At 44.8% G+C, this 8,250-nt stretch overlaps 1 long non-coding RNA gene across 1 annotated transcript; it reads right to left on the reverse strand.

Moving 5' to 3' along the window:
* Window positions 1-4,786: 4,786 nt before the first annotated feature.
* Window positions 4,787-5,000, reverse strand: LOC147857721 (uncharacterized). The gene is made up of 2 exons (XR_015530447.1): window positions 4,966-5,000; window positions 4,787-4,894 (listed from the first exon to the last, which is right to left on the reverse strand). It is a non-coding gene; the product is annotated as an uncharacterized LOC147857721 (long non-coding RNA).
* Window positions 5,001-8,250: the final 3,250 nt, after the last annotated feature.

The raw sequence follows: 8,250 nt of genomic DNA on the forward strand, positions 1-8,250 counted from the left end.
ACCGGAGCATTCGGCTATGCCACCGGATTTGGCCTAAGAAACGGCTTAATGCTTTCGCCGTTGTTGGTGTCGATGCCTCCAAGATTCCTTTTACTTTGTCTGGGTTCACGGCAATTCCTTCCTTGCTCACAATGTGTCCTAATAGTGCCCCGCTTGACACTCCGAATACACATTTTGCCGGATTCAAGCTTAGCCGGTAAGCCCGACATTTCTCTAGTCACAGTCGGAGGTGCTGAAAGTGATCTCCTTCCCGGCTATAGACGGCGAAGTCATCCAGAAACACCTGCATGAATGTCGGTATGAATTCTCCGAATATTTCCATGATGATCCTCTGGAACGTTGCCGGCGCCATCATTACTACTGCAACAAACACTCCCCATTTGATGATCAAAGCCGTTTTCTCCTGGTCATCGGGGTGCATCCGGATCTGGTTGTATCCGCTAAATCCTTCTAAGAAAGTGTATACCTCATGGCCGGCGACTGCGTCCAAAACTCCATCCATAAATGGGAGTGGGAATGCATCTGTTACCGTCGCCGCGTTAAGCTTACGGTAGTTGACACAAACTCTAATTTTGCCGTTTTTCTTTGGTACGACTACTATCGGGCTCAACCATGTAGATTTCTTTACTGGGCGGATAGAGCCAACCCTCAGCAACTTGTTGATTTCCTCCTTGACTTTGGCGGCGTAATTTGGATTCATCCGGTACCGCCGATGTGCTACCGGTTTGGCGTCTTTGCTCAAATGTATCTGATGCTGATATAGCTGAGGATCGAGCCCTCGCATATCCTCGTAAGAACAGGCAAACACATCCCGAAATTCTTTGAGAAATGTAATCATCGCCGTTTTGTTCTCCGGAGTCATTTCCTTGGCGATGTGCACTGGTCTCGCCTCTTCCGTAGTTCCTAGATTTACCTCCTCTAGTTGGGATGCTTTAACCCATTGCGATACGACCATTTCTCTTTCAAGTGCCTCCTGTGCTTGCCGTAGCTCCCGGATCACTTCTTTATTTGGTTCCTCGTCGGCTCCGTCCGGTGGCAGTATGTATGGTGATACGGCTTCGGCTACATCGATTTCGAACAGAGGTACAATCTTCGGAGTATCTTGCAAGTATTGATCTACCTCTTCGTCTGCTAATCCGTCCAGCATATTGATGCATTCGGCATATAGGGGTGTCAATTCCTTCCCGGTACCCGTTCGTGGTTGTGTCGGTACCCGTACTTTTGCTTTTCCCCGCCGGAAGGTGATTATATTCTTCTTCCAGTTTTGTTTAATGTGCGCCGTTTTCAACCACGGCTGCCCCAACAATAGTGGGTAAGCTCCTCGTGCCTGTAGTTGTAGCACTACTGCTGAGATGCGAAATGTCTGGCCGCCGATCGTTACTTCCAACTCTCGTATTAAGCCGGTCGGTCGCACTGAGCTTGTATCCGCCATCCGTAGCCAGAACGGGCATGGTTCCCACTCTTGGATTCCCAAGGTTTTGCACATTCGGAGGCTAATCACATTAACGCCGGATCCTCCATCTATTACTGTTCCGGGTAACTCCTTTCCCTTCACGATGGCTGTGATCGCCGGACTGTTTGTGTCTACTACTGCCGGTCCCTCCTCCGGATTTGAGAAGAATGTTGGAGCCGGTGGTGTTTCTCCTGCCGTCATGCTTGTCTTGAGTCCTTCTCTGAATCTGGGCACTAGCTGCAGGAGCCATCCTAATGGTAACGTGATTTGGCATTCCTGCAATGCCTGCCATGTCGCATTTTCGGGCTGACTGCCGCCAGCGAGCTCTTCGGTATTTTCCTTTTGCTGCGCAAGCTCTGCCATGTTTCGCGCATTCGCCTTTTTTACCCATTCCATTGCCTGCTTGCGAATGGCCTCTTGCGCCTCCCATTCCGTCGCCTTACCCTTCGATCTTGTGGTTACCTGCTGCAAGTCTGCGACTTCGGCGACTGCCATGTTCACCGCCGGTTGTTTATCATAGCTCTTTGTCAGGCATTGATTACTATAATGTCCTTCTTGTCGGCAATAGTAGCAATATGCTTTCCTGTTAGTGCTAGATTTGGCGTTGTTTCTTTTCCCCGGTGGAGGACTTGTGGTAACGGTGGGGCTTTGATCCGGTTGGCTACTTGAGGCGCCCTTCTCCGGTTCCCATAGGTGACCCCTTTTCTTGAAATGGCGTTTCTTTTTGTTCCGATACTCTTGACGGGGCTCGTCATCATATCTGTCGTAGGCTTCCCGTCGTTGGTTGTAACCGGGGGATTGGTCCCGATTGTATCTTTCATACCGTCCATTATCATCCCAGTACCGATCATATCTATCATACCGGTCATAGTTGTCCCTGTACCAGACATCCTGTGCCGGTCAGTATCGCTCTTCTCGCCTCCAACGTTCTTCTTCCTCCTCCTTGGTACTCCGTGGTTCGATTTGCCGAACCGGTGGTGCTTGGCGATTCAACAAATTGTACTCGCACTGCTCCATTATGTGGTTCCTGGAATGGCACAATAGACATTGCGACCGCATGGTACATTCTAGTGCTGAGTGTCCGGCATTTAGGCATGTTGTGCATTGAATGACCTGTTGAAACCGGAGATCCTCATCGGTTGGTAATGCTCGTTGGAGTGCTCCCATTGTTAGCCAAGAGCTTGTTTTCTCCATTTCTCTAACCCAGTCGATGACTTGGTCGACGGTACTTGTGCGAAAGTCGATGACCGTGCATACCGTACGTAGAGGTTACCGGAGCACGGCTAAGAATATAGCCCATGTTTCTTCCTCCGGAGGTGTTCGGGTAAGTTGACTGTGCATCCGTTGAAACCGGATGACAAATTGAGGAATGCTCTCCCCAGGGTCCTGCCGGATGGTATAAAATAGGCCCACCATTTCTCTCTGGTCCACCTCCTTCTGAAAGAAGTGCAAGAATTTAGCTTTCAAGTCCGCAAAGGTGGTGATGGTGCTGGGGTCTTGCATCCGGTGCCATCTGGCGGCCGGTCCTTCCAATGTCACGCCAAATTCGGCTATCTTAGATCGTTCCTCTTCAGCTGTGGTTAACCGTTGTGACACATGGTTCGCCTCCCATGTTTGTTGAAAAGCGTGAACATGAGCCTCCGCGTCCGGGTCATCCCTATACTTGGGGTACTGGAACGGCATGTCGTCGTCCGGTGTCGGTGCGCGGGCTGGCGGTGTCGGTGGTCTTTCCTACTCTTCCGTTGGCGTCGGAGGTCGTTGTTGGTCCTCTGTTGGAGTCGGAGGTCTTTGCCGGTCCTCTATCAGTGTCGGAGGTTTGTGTTCCTCCTCCTTCAGAGTTGCCGGCTTCTCCTCCTCGACTTCCGGTGTCAGAGGTCTTTCTTTGTACTCTTCCGGCTCCAAAGGTTGCTCCACGTCTAGTGCCGGAGGTTCCCGGTTTGACAATTCTGGTTCCTGTGTCGGTAATGTATACGACTCCTCGTCCTCCGGTCCTCCTGTGGTGTCGTTATTGCTGCGATAGTTCGTGTGCGCGCTGTAACCCCCTTCTGAATCCGATTCTAGCGCCGAAAATGCTTCGGATTCGCCCTATCATCAAGATCTTCCACCTTAAATCCTTAAAGCCTTCCATCTATTTACACTCTTATTACACCCCACTCACTATGATTATACTTTCCCTCTTTCTCCTCCCTTCCCCATTCTCAACATCCTACATAAACCACCATTTGTATTTCCATGACCTTTTGCATTGATGAGCTCTAAGCGAGCGAAACTAGTTTGCTGCATAAGGTCTTTCCTTTCATTTTAATGAAAACTTCTTGACTCTCTCTCTCTCTCTCTCTCTCTCTCCTCTGTGCTTAGAATCTCTTCTTTTACTATTACATTATCTACTATATCACAAAGTCGCCCGCACTCCTTGCTACAACCGAACGGTTAATAACAGAAAAGGCTAGATCGTATTTTCTATGGAGGGCTTATCATCGGAGTTTGGAACCCATAATAGTGATACTTCGACTCACAACGAATCACCATACAATGCTGAGTTCCCTCCACAACAAATGATGACTTTTGCGGCGACTACTTCCACTACACCCACTCCTACGAAACCTAGAAGCGCCAACAAACGTCCAACTAAAAGACCACTAGCTCCAATAGTTTCAACTACTCCGACCCCTCCAAAAACTACTAGTACCCAGGTAATCTCCATTGAATCACCACTAATTTCCCAACACTTTGAAGATTACAAGTGTCGGATAATCGCAGAGTTTAAAAACCTCTATCGAAAAGCAGAAAAAGCTAAAAAAACATACACTCGTATGTCAAACCTAAACTCTCAGAATATAGCCCCTCATAGCTTGAGAATCCATCCCCCTAGACTAATTATTGAGCAGGAAGATATTAATAAAAGCCTACAACTAGAGTTTACTTCCATCACAACACAATATAGTAAAGATCTCACTACCACATATGTTAAGCATTTAGATAGTCTTGTCCATTACTACACAAAAACAGTAGATGACTTTCCTATAACTATGCGTTCGGATATACTCAAAATTGCTAATCTCCTAAAAGCCCCTGTTTATTTTGACGAAGTAGAGGAACCCAAATCAAGCCCAAACTCATTTAGCAAACAACTTGAAATTTTCCAAGAAGAGTTAGCAATTAATATTCTAAAAGAATGTAATACTATAGCTCTCTCATTCACTTATAGGGAAGCCTTTAAGGCAGCTTCTATGCAAAGAAAAGACAAAGCCCAATCAATAAATGACAACACTCAAAGCACAAGTAAGCACCATGTTAGAGAGATAGACATAGATATGGAGTCAGATGATGATATTGAAGAGGATATTGAAAAAGTTGTTGATAGTTTTGAGAAAGTACAATATAACAAATTTAAGTATACAGCTCAGCACAAAAACCCTAACTTGAGAACAAACCCTAACCCTAACTTGAGAACAAACCCTAACCCTAATTTGAGAACAAACCCTAACCCTAACCCTAACTTGAGAACAAACCCTAACCCTAATCCCAACCCTAACTCTAAAACAATTCCCAATCTAAAAACTAACACTAACACAAACTCTAACCCGAAGCCTCGAATAACAAACCCGAAGCCTCCTCCACCACAAATTCACCGCGGATCATCCAGGCACTGCAACCATCCTCAATTCATCTGCAACATAAATAATAATGAAGTTAGCATGAACCCATATCCTCACAACCTCAACCATCGAAACCCAAAAGTACTTTTCTATAGATCCAACGAGCTTTCGGTAGGCCCGAGCACAAACTCGGCCTACCCTCACCATAACCCGAACTCCAACTTTACCACTCATGCTTCCCTTCGTACAGGTCGTTCGCATCATCCGCCGCAAGATCTCCATCAACAACCTCCATCATCACTTTTCGGCGGCAATAGAGACATCAACGGCTATAATCATCCACCACAAGATCTCCATCAACGACCACCATCATCACTTTTCGGCGGCAACAGAGACATCAACCACTATATGCATGCTTGGCCACATGCAGCACACGGAGCACCTCCATCTCTGATCCATAGCCTCCACTCAACGACCGCACCTGCTCGATTCTCGTCGGCCCAACACAACCAACATTAGTCTGACAGGATTAATGCACATGCAGGCTACAACGAGGTTATGGCCTCTGGTCATACATTCGATTACAATAGAGTCCATCTCCCCCATTCTCACCTTCCTCCTCAGCTCCTCAGCCCTCCTTTGTATACTCAGCCCCTCGAGACCTCTCATCCCTCCTTTCCCCCTCAATTTTCTTTCCCTCCTCCTACGTTGGGGCAACACAGCCCATCCCTTTTCCACACCAAGACCCCAACTCCCTTTCCTTATTCATGGCCACCGCACCCATACCCCACTCACTCTCAAAACCCTCCCCCCACACTTTCTACTAATTCTTTGAATCCCCCCCCCCCCCTGTTACTTTCCAATATTCCCCTATTTAACCCCGTGCCCCCTTTTTGTAATGATCCTCACCCTAAGTTTCCCCCCAAAACTTTGTATAATTATGGTCTTACCCCTCCCCCAATCTCTAATATAGCCCCAACACCCCCTAATATTTTCACACACTCCTCCCATGCCCCCCTCTCCATTCTTAATAATTCCACACATGCCACACCCCCCTTATTTTCACATAATTTGAATAAGAACCCCTCCCTATTTACATCTAACACCCCTCCCCGTTTTCCTAATTTTAACTTATCGGCCCCAACCACCCACCCACATAATAAATCAAACCCACACAACTCTTACAAACCCCCCCGTCACCCCATAACTAAAACTCCGTCTTATACGTCTAAACCAAAAAACGTGTAACGAGGCGTGCTAAACGAATTAGTAAACGGTTTAAGCACACCTTACACCCGTGTAAACGTCTCTTTTACATACTAGATAGGCCCCCTTTAACGTGTGATACATACATGTGGCTAGGTAGAAAAAACTCCCATTTCCCCTTCTCCCCTTACACTAAATCATGCACTAAAAGGCTTAGATACAAGTTTTGGAAACCACTTACTCCCACCGTAGACACGACTCCTATCTTAAAAAGCAAAATTCATAATCTTTCAAATTACGCCCTTAGTAAATTAGAAATCAAACTTTTAAACCTAGGACTTAAGTTTATACCCCCCTGTCCCCCACCTACTAACCAATCCATTCTTCAAGAATACCAAAACCTCAGTAGATGCTGGAGACTTAAACATTTCTTTAAAGACTTCAACTCTCCCCCCTCTAATCCCTTCAAACTACCCTACCCGAATTGGAACCCTCCTACTAAGTATCCACCATTAGAGTCTATACTCCATAAACACAATATCTCTCTCTCCACAAACCTCCATAATAATATACTGCCTAATACCAAAATACCACTACACCTCCAAATAGCACTAACCAGCCTTAGAAAAAACAAACAAATAATCATCCTACCAGCGGACAAAAACATCGGAGTTTGTGTCCTCGATAAAAAAACATACCTAGATAAAGCCCTAGAACATTTATTTGACATCACTACATATAAAAAAGTTAATAGTCTCCCATTAGAAGAATTTTTAAGTCGACTACATGACATAGTCAACCGTAACCTTAATATCCTGTCTCTCATAGAAATACAATTTATCCTACACAAACCTCCTAAAGGTTACTCAGTACCTAATATGTACTTCCTACCAAAGGTACATAAAACCCTTGTTAGCTATAGACCAATTTGCTCATATAATGGTTCATTATTTGAACAAACGTCTAAATGGCTTCACCACCAACTCCTCCCTATACTTCTACGTCAAAAACAATATCTTAGGGACTCCCATTCCCTTGTCCAAACCTTAGAACAACTTATAACACCACCCAATAGCTTCATTTTTTATTTTGATGTTGAATCACTCTACCCTAGCATCCCACCAAAACTAGGACTCTTAGCCCTAAAAAATATTATTTCCCCCCACTTTTCGAACCAAAAAACTAATTTGATTTATACCCTTAGCGCCCTCACTTTAGAATACCACTTCCTAAAATTCAACAACCAAATTTATCAACAGGTAAAAGGAACAACCATGGGCAGTAATTTTTCCGTTGTCTACGCATGTCTCTTCCTCTCATATGTAGAAAATTCCAATCCATCACCCCACCTTTTCTATTTCACTAGGTATATTGATGATGCCTTTGGCGTTTGGACTGGTACTAAACCCCAACTTTTCGAATACCTAAACTTCTATAGTAACACTACTCAAAACTCTATCAAACTAACCATACATACTTCTTACACGAAACTACCCTTTTTAGACTTGTGGATTAACTTAGATAATAATAGATTCACTTTTAATTGCTTTCAAAAAACACTTAATACATATCAATACATCCCTTATTCCTCCAATCACCCTCTCCATGTGAAAAATAGTTTCGTTTCAAATGAATTAAAAAGATATATGGTTAGAGAAAGCACATCCCTAGGTTATTTAAATATGCAAAAGAAATTCTTTACGAGACTTAGGGCCTAAGGTTATCCCACGCATTTTATTCTAAAGAACTTTAGAAAACACCCTTACTCCCTTAGAAACACTCTCCTCTTCAAAGAAAAAACTAAAAAAACCACCCCACCCACTATCTTTAAACTTAGATATACTCGCCATACCCCCACACTAATTATCAAAGAAATGCTCAATAGCCTACACTCTAGCCTACAATTAGATCCCCAACTACAAAATATCCCTAAACCCATTATTTGTTGGACAAAATCCAAAAACCTCCACTCTTTTCTAGTCAAAACTAAAA

The sequence above is a fragment of the Azolla caroliniana genome, unplaced genomic scaffold, assembly GCF_043228905.1.
Source record: "Azolla caroliniana isolate FFs.n. ecotype wild unplaced genomic scaffold, voAzoCaro1.0.p SCAF_11, whole genome shotgun sequence".
NCBI lineage: Eukaryota > Viridiplantae > Streptophyta > Polypodiopsida > Salviniales > Salviniaceae > Azolla > Azolla caroliniana.